Raw genomic sequence first — 18,945 nt, 5'->3', positions numbered from 1 at the left:
AATACAGTGCCTAATCTAAAGAAAGAATATAAGGTCATCCATCTGAGAAGTGGTAAGGTAGCAGATCTAGAAGAAAAGGTTAGTGAGGAGCCGGTTGAAAGAGAAGCCCCGGAGGAGGCCAAGGAGAAAGAAGAGCACGCCCCCTCTAGACACCCGAAAAACCATTTTCTAGATGATCTTGAGAAGTATTCGGCATTGTCTAAGGCACCTGAGTATAAGCCTAAGATGCCATATCCTCAAAGGCTTCAGAAGGCTTCCAAAGACAAGCAGTTTTCCAGATTTTTAGAGGTCTTTAGGAAGCTTCAGATCAACATTCCTTTTGCAGTGGCCCTTGAGCAAATGCTTCTTTATGCCAAGTTTATAAAGGAGTTGTTGACTAACAAGAGGAATTGGAAAGAAAGTGAGATAATGGTGTTAACAAAGTAATGTAGTGCCATTATTCAGCAAGATCTCCCTAAAAAGGTGCAAGACCCAGGGAGCTTTTTTATTCCTTGCACCATTTGAGACATAACTATTCAGAGAGCCTTATGTGATATTGGAGCTAGCATCAATCTCATGCCACTATTCTTGATGAGAAAGCTCCAAATTGATGAGGTAAAACCCACTTGTATTTCTCTTCAACTTGCTGATTGTTCAATTAAGTTTCCTCTTGGAGTTGTTGAGAATTTACTAGTGAAAGTAGGACCATTTATTTTTCCTGCGGACTTTGTCATGCTGGATATGGAAGAGGATAAAAATGCCTTTATTATTCTTGGAAGACCCTTTTTAGTTATAGGAAGAGCCCTTATTGATGTTCAAAAGGGTGAATTAACTTTGAGGGTCAATGAAGAGAAGGTTGTGCTTAATGTGCTTGAGGCTTTGCAACGCCCTAATGATTTTGAAGGGTGTATCATACCTCAGGTGAGTGAGGATCGATCTCACGAGGATTGATAGATCAAGAAACAACAATTGAATGATTCATATAATTAAACAAGCAGAAAATGGTGTTTTGGGATTCAAAATCATCAAACAGTAAATTAAGAATATAGAAAGCAAACAGTAAATTTGGTGTGAGAAGTATGTAAGAGAATAGTTAAGGTTTCAGAGATATTTATTTTCTGAATTAATATTTCTTACCAAGTACTTTAATCATGCAAGATTCTATTCATGACAAACTGTTATTTACTAAACCCTAATTCCTTAGTGATTTAGTTTCCTCTAACCTAATCAACTACCAATTCCTTGGTCACTTAATATAGATTAGAAGGTTAGATTCAATTCTAGTTTATTAGCTACAAAAATACTAATTACCCAGATATAAGAGGATCAAATGTCACGTATCCCATTAAGTCCAAGCAATTAGTGATTTAGGAGGAATTTACTTTCAAGCTATTATTCTGGTGACTTAACGTTTCTAGGAATCAACAAGAATTCATGTAGAACAAGAGTTAGTTTCCAATACACTCAAATTCATAAGATGAAGAACGAAAGTAATCCTTGAATTTAAATCAGTGCATGAGTTAAAGTAGAGTGACAATAGTATTAATCCATGGAATAAATAGATCTCCTAACCTTAACAAGGGGTGTTTAGTTGCTCAGGGATTAGAGAAAAGCCAGGGTTCCAAAAGTGTGTAAAAACTAGAATGAGGAAGAAGAGAGAGGAGAAGAGCCCAAAGGGCTAAATCGTTTCCTTTTTATATCTAACCTAATTTCATTTGAAAATAAAATAGAACTAAAGCCCAAAAGATTGTGTTTGGGAATAAAAATAACCAAAACAAAATAAAATATAATAAATATGACCCAAATCTAACTAATGAAGCCCTTCATTAAAATTGGATCCGTGCTACTGGCGCGAAACGCCAGAATCGGTGTTTAGCACACCCCCCCCCCCGAGGCAGTAAGCTTGGGTCACGCGTACGCGTTGCCATGCATTCACCAAATCTTCATTTCTTCATGAATTCTCCATCTTGCATGCTTTTTCTTCACTTCTTTGATCCAATCCTTGTCTCTTAAAATTGAAATCACTAAACGAACATCTCAAGACATCGAGTGGAATCAAAGTTGATTAAATTTAACTAATTAAAAGTCTAAAAAGCATGTTTTCACCCATAAAGCACAATTGAGAGAAATTCATAAAACTATGCTTTTTCATTGAATAAATGTGGAAAAAGTTGATAGAATCCACCAAATTCAATACAAAATAAACCATAAAATTGTGGTTTATCAATATTCCCACACTTATACATTAGTATATCCTCATGCTAAACTCAAGAAAGACAAGAAATGGGTATTAATTATTCAATGAAACTATCTAAATGCAACTATCTATATGCATATAACTATTCTAATTAGTACCTATTTATATATAAGTATATATGTAGTCGAAATCAAATTTCCAAGAAAGCATGTATGCCAAATCAAGGGCTCAAATAATCATAACAAACCAAATTCACAATTGAATTGAGTTATTGAAAAAAATTGCAACTTGCAAGATAAAAAATAATAACAGGTGGAAATATAGAATTGAGCAATCGAACCCTCACTGGATATGTATACGCTCTAGTCGCTCAAGTGTATAGGGTTGATTCACTCAGTTCTCTTTTAATCATGCTTTTCAAGATTTATTTTTCATCTAACAATCAACAATTATTCAATGTATGCATACAAATATCATGAAGACTTATCCAAAGGTTGTAATGGGGCTAGGGTCAAGGTAAGGATATATATATATATAGCTAAGTGAGCTTGAAATTTGAATCTTTGATTAACTTAAGCTCTCACCTAACACATATAACAATCTAAACAATTCAAATGCAAACTTAACTACCCATTCTTCACGTTTTCACACACTCATGCATTCTTTTCAATTCACATCCTATATGCATTACTCTTATTACTTTTCTTTGGGGCTAACATTTGTCCCCTTTTTTATTGCTTTCTTTTTCTCTTTTTTTTTTCTTTTTCTTCTTTTTATTTTCTTTTTATTTTATTTTCTTTTTTTTCTTTTCAAATTAAAATATATACAAGAGTATTAATGCATATGGTTTAAACATTTAATGCATGAGTATGTACCCAATTCCTAAGATCTTCAATAAAAATACAAAAATACACTTTTTTATCTACCCATGTTCCCAAGTTTTCCCACACTTAAATGATACACACTCTCACTAGCCTAAGATAATCAAAGATCCAAATTAAGAATATTTATTATTTTCTGCTTTATGGCTAGTAATGTGCTAAAATAAAGAACAAAAGGGGATTAACATAGGCTCAAAGTTGGCTAACAATGGTAGATAAAAGGTAAGGCTATTTGGGCAAGTGAGCTAATGAAATAAAGACCTCAATTATTATAAATGCAGTCATACACCAAATAATGGACATAAAGAATCAAAACAAATCAAAGATCACAATCATAGAAAGAGAATAATACACACAAGAATAAAAATAGTGGTTATTATGGTGTAACCACCCAATTTAGGCTCAAAACTCACATGGTTGTGTGTTCTTTGCTCAAAAATATGTTCCACAATATATAATTCAAGCAAGTTTATTGAAAATTTTTTATTCAAATCAATTGGAATACCCTATAGATAAATTCCTTGGAAAATTTTATTATTTTGACTAAGCTAATTATATATATGCAAACTAAGAAAATGCAACTAAAATTTCTAAAAGATTTAGTAATAAAGTAAAATAAAATGTGAAAGAGTTGGGATTAGAAATTTTCACCCAAAAAATGGCCAATTGGTCGGACGACTTTCCCACACTTAAAAGTTTGCATCGTCCTCGGTGCATTCAAAGATGAGCAAGTAGGTACAGCGACTACACGGATTGCCACCTTCAACTGGTGGATCAACTGGCTGCTGCATGTTCTTTCTTCCACTTTCCTTGTTGCTTATGGCGAATTGATAAACTCCAATTGTGTGGTTTATCTTGTGCTTAATTTGGGAGATTTTATCAACTTATCTCACATTTATTCCATGAAATAGCATGGTTTTGTAATTCTCCTTAATTTTGTGCTTAAGTGTGAAAACATACTTTTTAGGCCTTAAAATAGCTAAATTTAATTCACTTTAATTCTATTCAATGCCTTGATATGTTTGCTAAGTGATTTCAGATTCATAAGGCAAGTATTGGATGGAAGCGGTGAAAAGAAAAGCATGCAAAGTGGAGAATTCATGGAAAAATAAGGATTTAGAGTGCTTAGAGCGACACACACGCGTAACAGACGCGCACGCGTGAAGAGGTGCATCGTCGAAGGCAACGCGTACGTGTGAGAAGAAAACGCTAGATGACGCGTACGCGTGACCCACGCGTACGCGTCATTGCAGGCACGTGACCTCATTAAAGTGAAAATATTGGGAGCAATTTCTGAGCTTTCCAAGCCCAAATCCAACTCATTCCTGAGGCTATTTCATGCAGAATTGAAGATTGGACAAAGGGAGAGTAATTAGTTTTAGGTTAGCATCATGTAGGTTAGTTTTCAAGAGAGAGAAGCTCCCTCTTCTCTCTAGAATTAGGGTTCTTAGGTTAATTCTCATCTTAGATCCAGAGTTTAATTCTTGCTTTCATCTACTTTTTCTTGCAATTTATTGTTCTTTCATCTTAGCTCCTCAAGTTTTACTTGTCATTTCCTTTATTTTGTTGCTTTTATGTTGATGAACTCTTGTTGGATTTAGATTTTCTTTAATGCAATTTAATGTTTGATGTTCTTTTATTGTTGATTTGAGTTATTATTGTTATTTTCTGGCAATTAGTAGTTGTAGAATTTATTTTTCCTTGCAATTTATTATGCTTTCTTTTTATGCCTTTCAAGTGTTTGATAAAATTCTTGGTTGGATGCTAGAGTAGATTTTTGAGCATTCTTGGCTTGGAAAGAGAAATTAGGCAATCTTGAGTCATTAAGACCTAACTTATGTTGGTGATCTAGAGTTGTTAGTTAATATTATTTTCATTGACTCTAATCTCTTGCTAATTCAATTAGTAAGTTGATTAGGACTTTTGGATTGAGATTAACTAATCCTATTTGACTTTCTTCCTATGTTGGAGATGACGAAATAGGATAAATTCTTGTTAATCATTGTATGATAATTAATGACTAGGATAGAAAGCCTAGATTCTCAATCCTTGCCATGAATGTCTCTCTTTATCACTTATTTTCTTTAGTTGTATGCTTTACTTTTCTTGTCATTTATTTTCTTGCCCCTTTATTAAATCAAACCCCCTTGTTCCTTCATAGCCAATAATTGATCATCTACGTGCGATTTGTTGATACAAAAACTTCTCGATGCTATTGCTATGGCCCTTTCCTTGTAGGACAACTTTATAGGAAAATAGGAAAGGGGCAGAATATAAAAAATTCATTATTATTCTCACTTCAAGTCTGATTGAAGAACAAAATCTGATAGTTATATGGCCCGTAGGTCCTGGCACAAGGTTAGAATTCTAGCTCTTCCAGAGTGGTATCTCACTGATGGCTCGGGCCCCCCGGAAGGAGGCCTTCTTCGCCCTCCACCTAAGCTGCGTAGGAAAAGCCCAAAGCCAATCCCAGGGAATAGTGAAGCTTCATAGGGTCTTTCTGTTCAGGTGGAGGTAGTCCGCATCTTCACAGACATGTCTATTTCACCGCTTCATTACAATTCCTTGTAAGACGACTCGAGGTTTGAATACTTCGGTTAATTTTCCTTGGGGTTTGTACTTGTAACAACCAAAATATTAAAATTTGATTAAGAATTATTAGTTGGTTTGGAACTATGCTTACAACGAAGAAATTCTATTTCTATTGAGGAATTTCTAGACCGACAATAATTCTAACATCATGAATCATCATGAAAGATAGAAACAGGATAGTAAGACGAGTAATTACAAAAGCAAGGAAGCATAGACTGTTGGAATAAGGTAATGATCACTAAAATGAAGTGAGTGAATCAATGTGTGACATTAAGGAAAACAAGTGTCTCACAACTACACAAAAGAAGCAAGCACTTCACTCATTCTAGTGTGTTTGAGATGCTTTAAAGGACTTGTAGGTCAAGATAAACAAACAAGTAATACAGAAGCATAAAAGCATTCAAGCAAGAATCAAGTGATTGTGAAATGGATCATGAATGGACATTGGTTGATGTGCAAGATAACTTAATGAATCAAATGAAATATAGAGCTCACATATCAAACAATGACACACATTGAAGTTTGTTTGCATCACCTAATGGACATGAAGAGGGACACATGGTTGCTATGCATCTTAGGAAAAGAAAGATAGAAGTTAAAATCAATCACATAGCAAGCATGGTCCATATAGCCTGATAATTTAAAAAAGATGCCCCTAGGTGAGCTTACAATCCGATTTCACGAATGAAGCATTATGCCAAAATGACTAGTTTCAAGTATGTGTAGAGCACATAATTAAACAATTAAGGTCAACATAGCATTAAGGTATAAGCATAACACATGGATGAAGATGATCAAGCAACACAATGTATTCGGATAAATGCACATCATCCATCAAGAAATTGCTTAGTCAAGGTTAAATAATTTAAATCACATGGTGGCCAAAACATGCAATTCAAAAGATTTAGAGTGCTTTGAAGGCAATATCAAATGTACTAGGTATGTACAAATATCAAGCATGAGCGAGTCAAACTAAGCAACAAAATATAACCTCAACAAATAATTCCAACAATAAACATTAATAACATCAAGAAACAGCAAATCAAATCAATAATCCAAAACTTATCACCAAAAATAGAAAATTACATAGAAAATTACACTAACTAACTAACTAACTAACTAAAGGGGATGATGGTGGATGGTGAATGGTGGTTGAATGAGGGAAAGAAAAGAAGAGAAGAGAAAAGAAGAAAAGAAATGGATAAAAGAGAAGTTAAGAAGTGTGTGTGAATAGGGGTGCCCACGCGTACGTATGGGCTGGGAGAATGGAATGCAACGCGTGTGCGTCTGGAAGACGTACTTGGAACTGGGGAAAATAGAAGGTGACGCACACACGTGGGAAGAATTTGCGCTAGATGCACAGTTCGCACACTCTTCTCGCACAACTCTTTGTCTGGACCATGCGATGGCACAGTCTATGCACGATCCTAGCACTCAAAATCTTGGGGTCACGTGTACGCGTGGGTCATGCGTACACGTGACAGGGTGCTCTGTTTTTCAAAATTTGTTAAGTTCTAGCACCAAACCAAGCATTCCAAACATCCAAACAGTCATCTAAACACCACCAAAACTTATTCAAGACACTAGACTACCAAATAAACTCAACAAAGCAAACTAAACATGAAATTAAACTTATTTACCAATATATATAAAAGAGAAGTGAAAAGATGTTATCATGGTGGGGTGTCTCCCACCTAGCACTTTTAGTTAAAGTCCTTAAGTTAGACATTTGGGAAGTCCCTTGTCATGGTGGCTTGTGCTTGTATTCATCCTTGAACTCCCACCAATGCTTGGACTTCCAATAAGCTCTAACATTCCAAATCAATTGCTTCAAGCCTTGATGGAGTTCTACACAAGCTTTGAGCTCCCAAAATTAATCCACATGATGTATATCGGGATCCCAAATCTTGTTTCTACACCCGTCTTCAAATTGATCATCATTAATCCACTCGGGTGGCAAGTTCTTAGAATTTTCCTTTAGGCACCAAACTATCCTTTACCCATTCAATTTAGCATGACTCCAACCTTTGCAATTCAACTTTGACCTCTCAACCACAATAAACCTTGAATGGTATTTCCAACCACTAACCATCTTCCTTTTGCTCTTAAAGCCATAAAGAGCTCTAAGTTGCCCATCCGTCTCAAGCAAACCATATTCAAGCGGGAAAGTAAAGCTTAAGGATAAGAATTTTACCCACTTGAATGTTGTGTTGGATGGTGATTTAGGGAGGTTTTTTCCAATGGTCTTGCAAGCTCCACTCCTTTGTGCTCTTCTTGATTTACCTCCAACTCTTGGCAAGTTTCTTCAAATTCAACCTCTTTCTCACTATTTACCAAGGGTCTTGAAGGTTGTGCACCTTCTTCTTTGACCTCTATTTCAAGTCCAATGGGAGAGGATTCAATTGTAGATAAAACTCATCAATGGTTGAATCCATTTCTTGATCAATTTTTCCAAATTCTTCAATCATGATATGCTTTGGAGGTTGTACACTAGCCTCCTCAACATCAATATCAAGCTTCTTGGAGTAATGCTCTACAACTATAGATTTCCATGGAGGTTCAGCATCTCCTAAGTCTTTAACCACTTCTTCCTCTTCAACAATTACAGCTTCCTCTACTTGTTCCAATACAAAATTCCACTCCTTATTCTCTACCGGAGTTTTTAGTCTCTCTTTCATACTCCGCTCTACATTTGATTCTCCACATGTGACCATGGGAGTACTTTGATTGCTTAAGCATTGGGAGGCTAAGTTGTTTACTACCTCAGTCAAGGTAGCCATGAATTCTAGTTCCCTCCTTTGAGATTCATGTTGCTCTTGAAGCAATGAAGTGAGAGAATCATCCATGAGTGTTTGAGGTGGATAGGAGAGTTCATTATTTGGGAGAAATGGTTCATAATAGGAAGGTAGTTCTTCTTGATAAGGATATGGAGATGGTGTATATTGAGCTGGTGGTTCTTGGGAGTATTGATATTGGAATTATGGTGGTTCTAGGTATGGTTCATATGGTTGTTGGTATGGTGGACATGGGTTAGGACCATATGGAGGTGAATGGTGGTATGAGACTTGTGAGTATGGTGGTTAAAGGCTTTATTGAGGAGGGGGTTCATAGACATATGGTAGTGGTTGTTGATAACCATAAAGAGGTCCACCATAACCATTGGATTGGTATGCATCATGGAATGGCTCATTCTCATAGTACATTGGAGGAAGTTGTTGCTATGAAGGTTGATCATATGCATGAGGCTCCTCCCACCTTTGATTGTTCCATCCTTGATGCATATTCTCATTGTAATTCCCATTTCCTACAACATAGTTAGGACCAAACTCATAACCAAAGTGGTGAGAATTCATAGTAGCAAGAGAAAACAAAAGCAAAAGCTAACAAGAAACAAGAAAAACAAAATTCTACAACTAGCAAAAACTAACAAAGAAGCTAAAACAAATTATTCACAATATTAACATATACACAATAACTAATAACAAGGCACACATATTCAACTCCCCGACAACGGCACCAAAAACTTGACGTAGGAAAATCGTCGGTTAGGAATTTTCATAAAAATAATCATGTTGCGGGTATAGATCCAAACCAACAGACAGCCCTCAATCAAAGTTTAATTTGTTTGTCACTTAAGCAAACCCAATAAAAACCGAGAGTATTTAAACCTCGGGTCATCTCTCAAGGAATTGCAGGGAAGTGTGCATGTTATTGGCTATGAGAAAGTATTTTTGAGGTTTTGATAATGATGAACAAGAAATGTAAATGACAAGGAAACAAAGCTAACAACTAAGAAAGGTCTTGGCAAGGAGTGAGAATTGAAATTCCTATCCTCATTATCATCCTCAATTGTGATAGTAATTGTCTTTTGCTCTCACTTAGTCAACCTTTAACAATTGAAGGAAAGTCAAGTGAGTAAAATTGACTCTAAAGTCTAATCCACAAGTCCTAATCAAAGATTAGCTTTAGTGGAATTCAAGCCAACTAGCAATCCTCAATCACCAATCAACAAACAAGTTTGACAACTCAAGAGTCTCCAATCACTCAACCAAAGCCAAAAGTACAAAATTCTACTCTAAAATCCAACTAACAATTTTATCAAACACTTGGAAGGCACAAAATAAAATTAACATGAAATAGTAAATCTACAACTACCCAATCCAAGGAAATAATAACAACTCAAATAAACATCAATAACATAAAAACATCAAGATTGGATTAATGGAAATTAAAATCAACAAGAGGGCATGAACATAAGAGTGACAAGATAAAGGAAATGACAAGTAAAACTAAGAAGGCAAATATGTAGCAACAAGAAATTGTAAAGGAAACTAAATCAAAGCAACAATTAAACCTAAATCTAAGAGAAATCTAACCTAATTCTACCCTAATTCTAGAGAGAAGAGAAAGTTTTTCTCTCTAGAATATAACCTAAAGCATGTTTCTAACCTATCCTAATTGGTCCCCCTTGTTCCATCTTGAATTCTACCTCTAATTCACAGCTTGCTCGCACGCGTTATGAGGCACCTAGCACTAAACGCCCAGGTCTGTGTTTAGCGCCGGCTTCACAGAATGGCTGCACACATTACAAAGCATCTAAGCACTAAATGTTAGATGCGGCGTTTGGCACCAGCTCAACAGATTCAGAATTCTTCTCTTTTCTTATACACAAACTCTCTCAAACTGATCCAAACTCACCTGAAATGATAAAAAAACCATATAGCGACTCAATGTAGCATCCAAATAGGCCTCAAATATTAAAATATTAATAAAATTCAATAAATACATATCTAAAATAATAAGAAAATAAAGAGAAGATGCTCACACATCACAACACCAAACATTAATTGTTGCTTGTCCTCAAGCAACTAAAAACCATATAGAACTGAGAAGTGAAATTGCACAAGAATTGAGTTTTCACTTAAGCTCCTGTCCATTCACTGAGTGGGGTTGATGATACTGTGATCTTGAATAGTTTTGGCATCTCACTATCCTTTAAAGCTCAGAAATGTCAATGTCCTTCAAAACTAGAACTTGGATAATATTGTGAATTCTCTTTCTTTTTAACCATTTGATTAATCCTTGAACACATGTTTTTCTTATCTTTTCTTTGGTACTTTGCACCTTGAGCCTAGCCATGACTTCTAAATGTGGTTGTGACTTTGAGACTTGCTTGCCTTTCTTTGGAGCTTGTGGTTCATTGTCTTTCTTGTGATCCACCTTATCATTTTCCTCGATCTCTGCCTCTTCCTTGCTGGCATCCTTGTTGTCCTTTCCAAATGTTTTACCACTCCTATGTTGTATTGCCTTGCACTCCTCCTTTGGATTTGGAATGGTGTCACTTGGGAAGGCATTAATTGGCCTCTCAACAGGTTGCTTGGATAGTTACCCTATTTGTCTTTCAAGGTTTCTCATTGATGCTTCATAGTTCTTGCTTGCCATCTCTTGGTTCTTCATGAGCTTTTCCATCATCATCTCTAGATTAGAGATTCTTTGAGACTCTTGATGTGGCTGGGGTTGTGGATGAGAGGTTGGTTGTTGATGGAAGTTAGTTGGGTTATTTGAAAGGTTATTTTTTAGGTAGAATGTGGATGTGGAAATATTATTTTGTGGTTTTCTGTAGGGATTGTTGTTAGTGGGGTGATGGTTTTGGTTGCTTGTGTTGTGAAAGTTATTGGGATTGGAGTTCTTCTGCCATTGGTTCTGATTGTCTCCCTACCTCAAGTTAAGATGGTTCTTCCATGAGAAATTGTATGTGTCCCCATGGAAATCATTGTGGGAAGAGTTTGTGTTATGCATATATTGGACTTGCTTAGGTTGCTGCTCATTGTTGTATGCCTCAAAGCTTTCTTCATTTTGACCCCATGTATTTTAAGCTTGGCTTGTTGTGCTGATTGTAGCCAATTGAAGTCCATCCATCCTTTTGCCATCATTTCCATCTGCTGCTGGATTTGTTGGTGCATTAGCTTGTTTTGGGCTAGGATTGCATCCACACCCTCAAGCTCATATACACCTCTCTTTGGAGTTGCTTGTCTCTCTGAGGAGTAGATGTACTGGTTGTTAGCTACCATGTCAATGAGATCATGTGCCTCCTCTAGAGTTTTCATCATTTGAAGTGACCCTCCTAAAGAATAATCCAGTGCCTTTCTTGCTTTCATAGAGAGACCTTCATAGAAGTTCTGAAGCTTCACCCATTCACTAAACATATCCGAAGGACATCTTCTGATCAGTGCCTTATACCTCTCCCAAGCTTCATATAAGGATTCTCCCTCCAATTGTCTGAAGGTTTGTACTTCAGTTTTGAGCTTGATAATTCTCTGAGGGGGGTAGAACTTGGCCAAGAATTTGTTAACCAAGTCATCCCAATTTGTGATTCTCTCCTTTAGGAAAGTTTCTAACCACTGAGTTGCTTTATCCCTTAGAGAAAAGGAAATAGAAGTAGCTAGTAGATATCTGGATGTACTCCATTGGTTTTAACAGTGTCACATATCCTTAGGAAAATGGATAACTATTGATTTGGGTCCTCCAAAGCACCTCCTCCAAACTGGCAGTTATTCTGAACAAAAGTAATGATCTGAGGTTTAAGCTCAAAATTGTTGGCATGAACATTCGGAGTGAGTATTGATAAACCATTATTTTATGACTTATATTGTGCATAATTGTGTGGTTTTATCAAGTCTTCACCCACTTATTCATATGATTAGCATGATATTACAAGTCCTTCCCAAAATTGTTCCATGGTTGAAAAATTGCTTCCTAAAGATCTTTTAATTGTATATTTTTATTCTCCTCTATACCGTTCGATGCCGTGATCTGTGTGTTAAGTGTTTTAGGCTTCATAGGGCAGGAATGGTTTAGAGAATGGAGAGGAAGCTGACAAAAAATGGAAGGGACACAAGAAATTGAGGAGATGACCAGCGAGAAGCGAGGCAGACGCATGGCTCACGCGACCGCGCGAAATGGAGGAAATGGCAATGACGCGCTCGCGTGCCTGATGCAAACACGTGAATTGGAAGCCGCACGAGTGACGCAAATGCGTGGACGACGCGCACGCGTGGCAAGGAAAAAACGCTGGATGACGCGAACGCGTGGATGACGCGATCGCGTGGCGTGCGCGATCTGCAAAATTTGTAGAAATCGCTGGCGTGGATTCTGGGCCACATCTCAACCCAGTTTTTGGCCCAGAAACACAGATTAGAGCCAGGGAACATGCAGAGACCAAGAAGGACATTCATTCGGCATAAATTTTTAGTTTTAGATCTGACCTTACTCCTCCTCTAAGTTTTCTCTCCATACATTCATAGTTCTTAGGATCTCGTTTTTATTGCTTTTTAGATTAGGATATAGAGAAGAGCTATTACCTCCGCAAGACTTCATCTATCTAGTTTGTTTTCTCTACTTTTTACTTACTCTTTCATATCATTAATTTGTTCAGAGTTACCATTGGATTATTTTTAGAATTTATTAATACAAGAACTATTTTTATTTTTAATTGGTCTTTTTGATTATTATTTATCATGTCTTCCTTTATTTCCCTTTCTTATTTTGTGAAGTTTACATTCATGATGAGCGAGTAGTTCTCCAAGTTGATTGGGAGTTGATTGAAAGGAGAACCTTGAGTTAGAATGCTCAAGAGAAAAATTGTAATTGGGTTTATTGTTAGATGGCTCTCTAGTCACTGACACTAATCCTTCCTAAGGGAGAGGATTAGAACTTGTGAACTGACCCAGTGGATAAATCAGGAATACAGAAACAAAAACAGCAATTAGACCAGAGAATGCGATTGTATTATAAGGGCGCAATTGAACAGATCGAGCAAGTTCAAATTGACGTAACATGAAACTTATTAATGCGAAAGCACCGTGGGGAGCAACAAAAGTCCACAGACCACCTAATTGACACCAACGGGTAAAATCTCCTTGTGCTTCAGGACCCCATAGTAACAACAAAGAGTGTGCTAACTATTAGCAGGAGTAGAGACTGCAGCGGTTAAGAAGTTACAGCCTTCCAAATAGGAACTTGCCAATCCATGAGTATACCATGAAGTTACAAAGGTTGTACCTGTGAACCAACCCCCCAAAGCAAAATAGGCGCAAGGAAAGAGCAACAGACCGGACCAACCCACAAAAACGAAACGGTCCCTCCGTAACTAGTCATCCATAATATCAAATAAATCATTTTCATCTTTGGTAAATTTACCAAGAGCTATAGTCATAGTGATCCTCCTATTCAACTACTTCAACCATTTCCGAACACCTCCTAGCATTTTGGGGATGGGACCTTGGAGGCTTTTCTCATTTATATAATGATTTTTTTCTCGTAGATTTCCCTTCTTTTCTAATGCGTTTCGGATATAAAAATCATTTATTGCTCTATGGATACCTAGGTTAAATTGAATCCATGAACTCAATCCGGCTATTCCTTTTTTTATTCTTCCAAATCAAATCCCCTAAGTCATGAATGGTTAATTGTCTTATGACTCATAAATTTACTCATAAATCTGATAGAAATTTTTTTTAACAATTTTTCAAGAGAAAAATGATACCTTTTCTCGTTCGCGCTACCAGCGGAGCCCGGGCACACTCCGTTCCTTTGATCAAAGAATAATATTCTTTGAATATTTTTGTGAAATTGAAAAAATAAATAAAAAAATGTTTTCAAAATTCTTCTAATTTTTATGTCTAGGAAACTGGCTTATTTAGTACTTTCTATTTTTTATTACTTTTCTATTTGAATCGTATTTCAAGATTTTTTCTTTTAGTGTCATTTTTGTTCTATTTTCCTTTCTTTCAGTTAAAAAGAACTCCAAAGTCTACTTTTTTGTAGATCACATAGAAGTAGACTTCCAACTTACTTGACTTTCCTCTACCTAGTAAAGGATAACTAAGTAGAACAACCTTCAATTATCAATTGATCTTAGGAGAACTCCAACAAGGATAGAACTCCCAATTAATCCACTCCCGGTCAAGACCTTTATTTAAATTACATAAATTCTCTATTTTAATTTCTTTTTTATCAAACTCAAAACCAATTTGAAAACCCTCTGATTAATAAAATAGCATATCTTTCTGCAACTCATTGGGAGACGACCTGGGATTCATACTCCCAGTATTTTAATTCTAATTTTGTGACAACCCTTCTAAATTGATAAGCGGACTTTTGTTGGTTAAGAACTGTACTTGCAACGTATCTCTCATATTAATTTTTTAATCTGCCAATTTCCGCCTCGTCAATTTTTGGCGCCGTTGCCGGGGAGTTGCAATAGAGTGCTAATTTATTGATTGGAATTTATTTATTTGCATTTTATTTTATTTTGTTTTTGTTATCATGAGCTATATGTCTCTTCCATTAAATGACGCGTTCACTTCCTGATCCAAGCTTACCAGTATTTGATCCTGAGATTGAAAGAACTATTTCACATATAAGGAAAGCTCGGCATCGGTTAGTCCTTTCCGAGGACGAATCTGAAACGTCACTTAAGGAAGAAACAAGCTCCCTTCCTACTGATTCAATTGATTCACGTGCAGGTAACATGGTAGCACCTAGGAGAGTTACTATCCAGGAAGCTGGAGCCCCAGATTTCACACTGCAACTGTTTCAAGTGCATGACCCAGCGGTGGCTGTAGATTTTGAAATAAAGACTGCACTACTCAACTTGGTGCCCAAGTTTTATGGCTTACCTGCTCAAGAGCCTATCAAGCACCTTAGGGATTTCCAAACAACTTGTTCTACTATTAAGCGTGATGGTGCTGATGAAACTTCTATTCTGTTAAAAGCCTTCCCATTCTCTCTTGAGGAAAAGGCAAGAGAGTGGTACTACACTCAACCCGGAGCAACTATTTCTAGCTGGGATACGCTTAGAAGAGAATTTTTGGAGAAATTTTTTCCAGCCGAAGTTACCGATAAGCTGAGGAAAGACATCTCCATGATTTTTCAGGACGAATCCGAGACTCTCTACGAATACTAGGAGCGCTTCAATAATCTTTTAGAAACATGCCCCACCATATGATTGACAAGATAGTGTTGCTCGGCTACTTCACACAGGGCATGAAGCCTTAAGATAAGACCACATTGGAAGGTGCTAGCAATGGGTCTATGAAAAAGTACAAGACCACTGATGAGGCATGGCAATTGATCAGCGATTTAGCTGAATCTACTCAGAATCACAGGCAGAAACAAAGCCGGTCAAAAGCTATTACAGAGGTATCCTCTAGCAGAGAGACTGCTTCTCTAACTCAGAGTATCTGTGAAATGACCAACTTACTGAAGCAGATGCAGTTGAGTCAACAAAAAGCTCAGTAAGCTCAGTCCTCTCCACCACAGCAAAGCCAACAGTTGGTTCCACAAAGAGTATGCAGGATCTGTGCTGATTATAGCCATTATACTGATGAATGTCCGTAGCTCCAGCAGGAAGATAACACTGTGGCAGCCACTCATAACTTCTATGACCGCCCCAATCAAGGATACAATCAAGGTGACAGCTACAACCATGGATGGCAGGACAATTCCAACCAAGGATGGAGAGATAATTCTAACCAGGGTTGGAGGGACAATCATAACAGAGGAGGCAGAGATAATAATGGAAACCAGAGGTGGAATAACAGTAACAACATCAGACAGCAGAATCAAAATCAGGTCTACAGAGCACGTCATCTAAGGCAGCCTCAAGCATCTCAGCAGACCCCTCAGATCACTTATTCCTCTTCATCTTCCAATGATGAGTTATTACATTCTATTGATCGGAGACAGCAGGCCATGAAAAACAACCTTACTTCTACCCTAAATGGTCTGAACTCTACCTTGCAAGCTCTTGTCTCACAGATTAGATCACTAAATAACTCCACCAACCAACCTTCGAGCTCCAGTGGACTTCCTTCTCAACCTTACCTAATCCCAAGGGTGGGATCAATGCCATCACTCTGAGATCCGGAACCACATTGCAGGAGAGGAACCAAGAGGAGCCAAGTCCACCAGAACACACCCCAACTGAAGATGCAGTGGAAATGGAAGATGCTGAAGAGGAAGAGGACATACAGGATATAGTTGAAGAAGAGGAAACTCAACCACAGGGTGAAGCACCAAAGGATACTGAAACTGCGGATAACACCCGTCCTGTCCCCTTTCCATAACTCACAAGGAAGCCCAGTAAACAGATGGAACTCGATCCCAAAATAGTAGAAATATTCAAAAAGGTTGAGGTAACCGTTCCCCTTTTTGAGGTTATTCAACATGTACCTAAATATGCAAAGTTTCTAAAGGATTTATGTATACATAAGGATAAAATTAATAATTAGAAACCATTCCTTTAGATAGTTCTATCTCTGCTTTAATGGGAGGTATACCTGAAAGATGTAGTGATCCAGGTCCATGTATGGTTAACTGTACTATTGGAGGTGTGATATTTTCTGACTGCATGTGTGATTTAGGAGCGTGTGTTAGTATAATGCCTTTGTCTATATATAATGCTTTAAGGCTCCCTCTCTTAAAAAGGTCGGCAGCTCATTTTGTGTTGGCAGATAAAAGCATTATCACAGTGATTGGAGTTGCTGAAGATGTATTAGTGAGCATCAAGGAGCTCATGTTTCCCATTGATTTCTATATCCTGGAAATGCCCCCTACTGACTCCGGGAGGCCATCCTCAATCCTACTTAGAAGACCATTCCTAAAGACTTTAAAGTTCAAGATGGATGCATTTTCAGGAACTTATTCTTTTGAAATAGATGGCAGAATAGTGAAATTCAGTTTAAATGAAGCTATGAAGCATCCTTCGAAAGATTATTCTATCTCCCAGTGTGACATCATTGATGAAACCGTAGCTGAAGTTCACCAGGAAGAATTAGAAGAAAAGTACATAGGGCAAGGTCCAAGTGTAGGACATTTTCAAAGGACAATGAGAGCACTTTACTATTATCACCAGCTCCGGATAATCCAGAACCTGGCCATGAGCAGAAATTAGAATTAAAACCCCTCCCTCCACACCTCAAGTATGCTTACCTTAAGGACAAGCAGAAGTTTCCAGTTATTATTGCGAGGGAGCTTATTTGCCAACAAGAAGAACAGCTACTCAGTGTACTGAGAAAACATAAGAAAGCGATTGGATGGAGCTTGGCGGATATAGTGGGTATCAAGCCTCAAGTTTGTGAGCACAGAATATTCTTAGAAGAGGGAGCAAAACCTGTCCGTCAACCTCAAAGGATTGAATCCCACCATCTTAGAAGTTGTCAAGAAGGAAGTGACCAGGCTACTTGAAGCAGATATCATTTATCCCATCTCAGATAGCGAATGGGTCAGTCCAGTACAAGTGGTGCCCAAGAAGTCTGGAGTCACAACAGTAAGAAATGAGCAAGGAAAGCTTCTGACAACTAGAGTGTAGAATTCATGGAGAGTTTGCATTGACTATAGGAGTCTCAACCAAGCCACTCGCAAGGATCATTACCCCTTGCCATTCATTGATCAGATGCTTGATCGCCTGTCAGGTAAATCCATTACTGCTTTTTAGATGGTTATAGAGGATACTTTCAAATTCATATAGCCCCTGAGGATCAGAAAAAGACTACTTTTACATGTCCTTTTGGAACTTATGCTTATAAGAGAATGCCTTTTGGTTTATGCAATGCACCAGCTACTTTTCAAAGGTGCATGATGAGTCTTTTCTCTGACCTTATTGAGACTTGTATAGAAGTTTTTATGGATGACTTTAGCGTATATGGTGATTCATTTAGCCTTTGTTTGGATAGTTTATCTAGAGTATTGGACAGGTGTGTTAGTTCAAACCTTGTTTTAAATTTTGAAAAATGTCATTTTATGGTGAAACAAGGAATTGTTATAGGGCATGTTATTTCTGATACTGGTATCTCTGTAGACCCAGCAAAGGTGGATGTTATTTCTAGTTTACCTTACCCCTCTTCCGTGAGGGAAGTCCGTTCATTCCTTGGCCATGCAGGTTTTTACAGGAGATTCATTAAGGACTTTAGTAAGGTAGCATTACCTTTATCCAGATTGCTGCAGAAAGAAATCGAGTTCGAGTTCAGTGAAGATTGTGAGCAAGCTTTTGATAAGCTGAAGACTGCCCTGACTCAAGCTCCAATTGTGAGAGGACCAGACTGGAGCCAGCCATTTGAAATCATGTGCGATGCTTCCAATCATGCAGTAGGAGCAGCGCTAACTCAGCGCGAAGGTAAGGACCCTTTTGTCATTGCTTATGCGTCTAAAACTTTAGACGCTGCTCAGTCTAATTACACTACTACTGAAAAAGAGCTCTTAGCTATTGTGTTCGCTCTGGATAAATTCCGAGCC

Source organism: Arachis hypogaea, chromosome 19 (genome assembly GCF_003086295.3).
Source record: "Arachis hypogaea cultivar Tifrunner chromosome 19, arahy.Tifrunner.gnm2.J5K5, whole genome shotgun sequence".
Classification (NCBI taxonomy): Eukaryota; Viridiplantae; Streptophyta; class Magnoliopsida; order Fabales; family Fabaceae; genus Arachis; species Arachis hypogaea.
The sequence above is the reverse complement of the archived record's forward strand: the minus strand, read 5'-3'. Positions refer to the sequence as shown.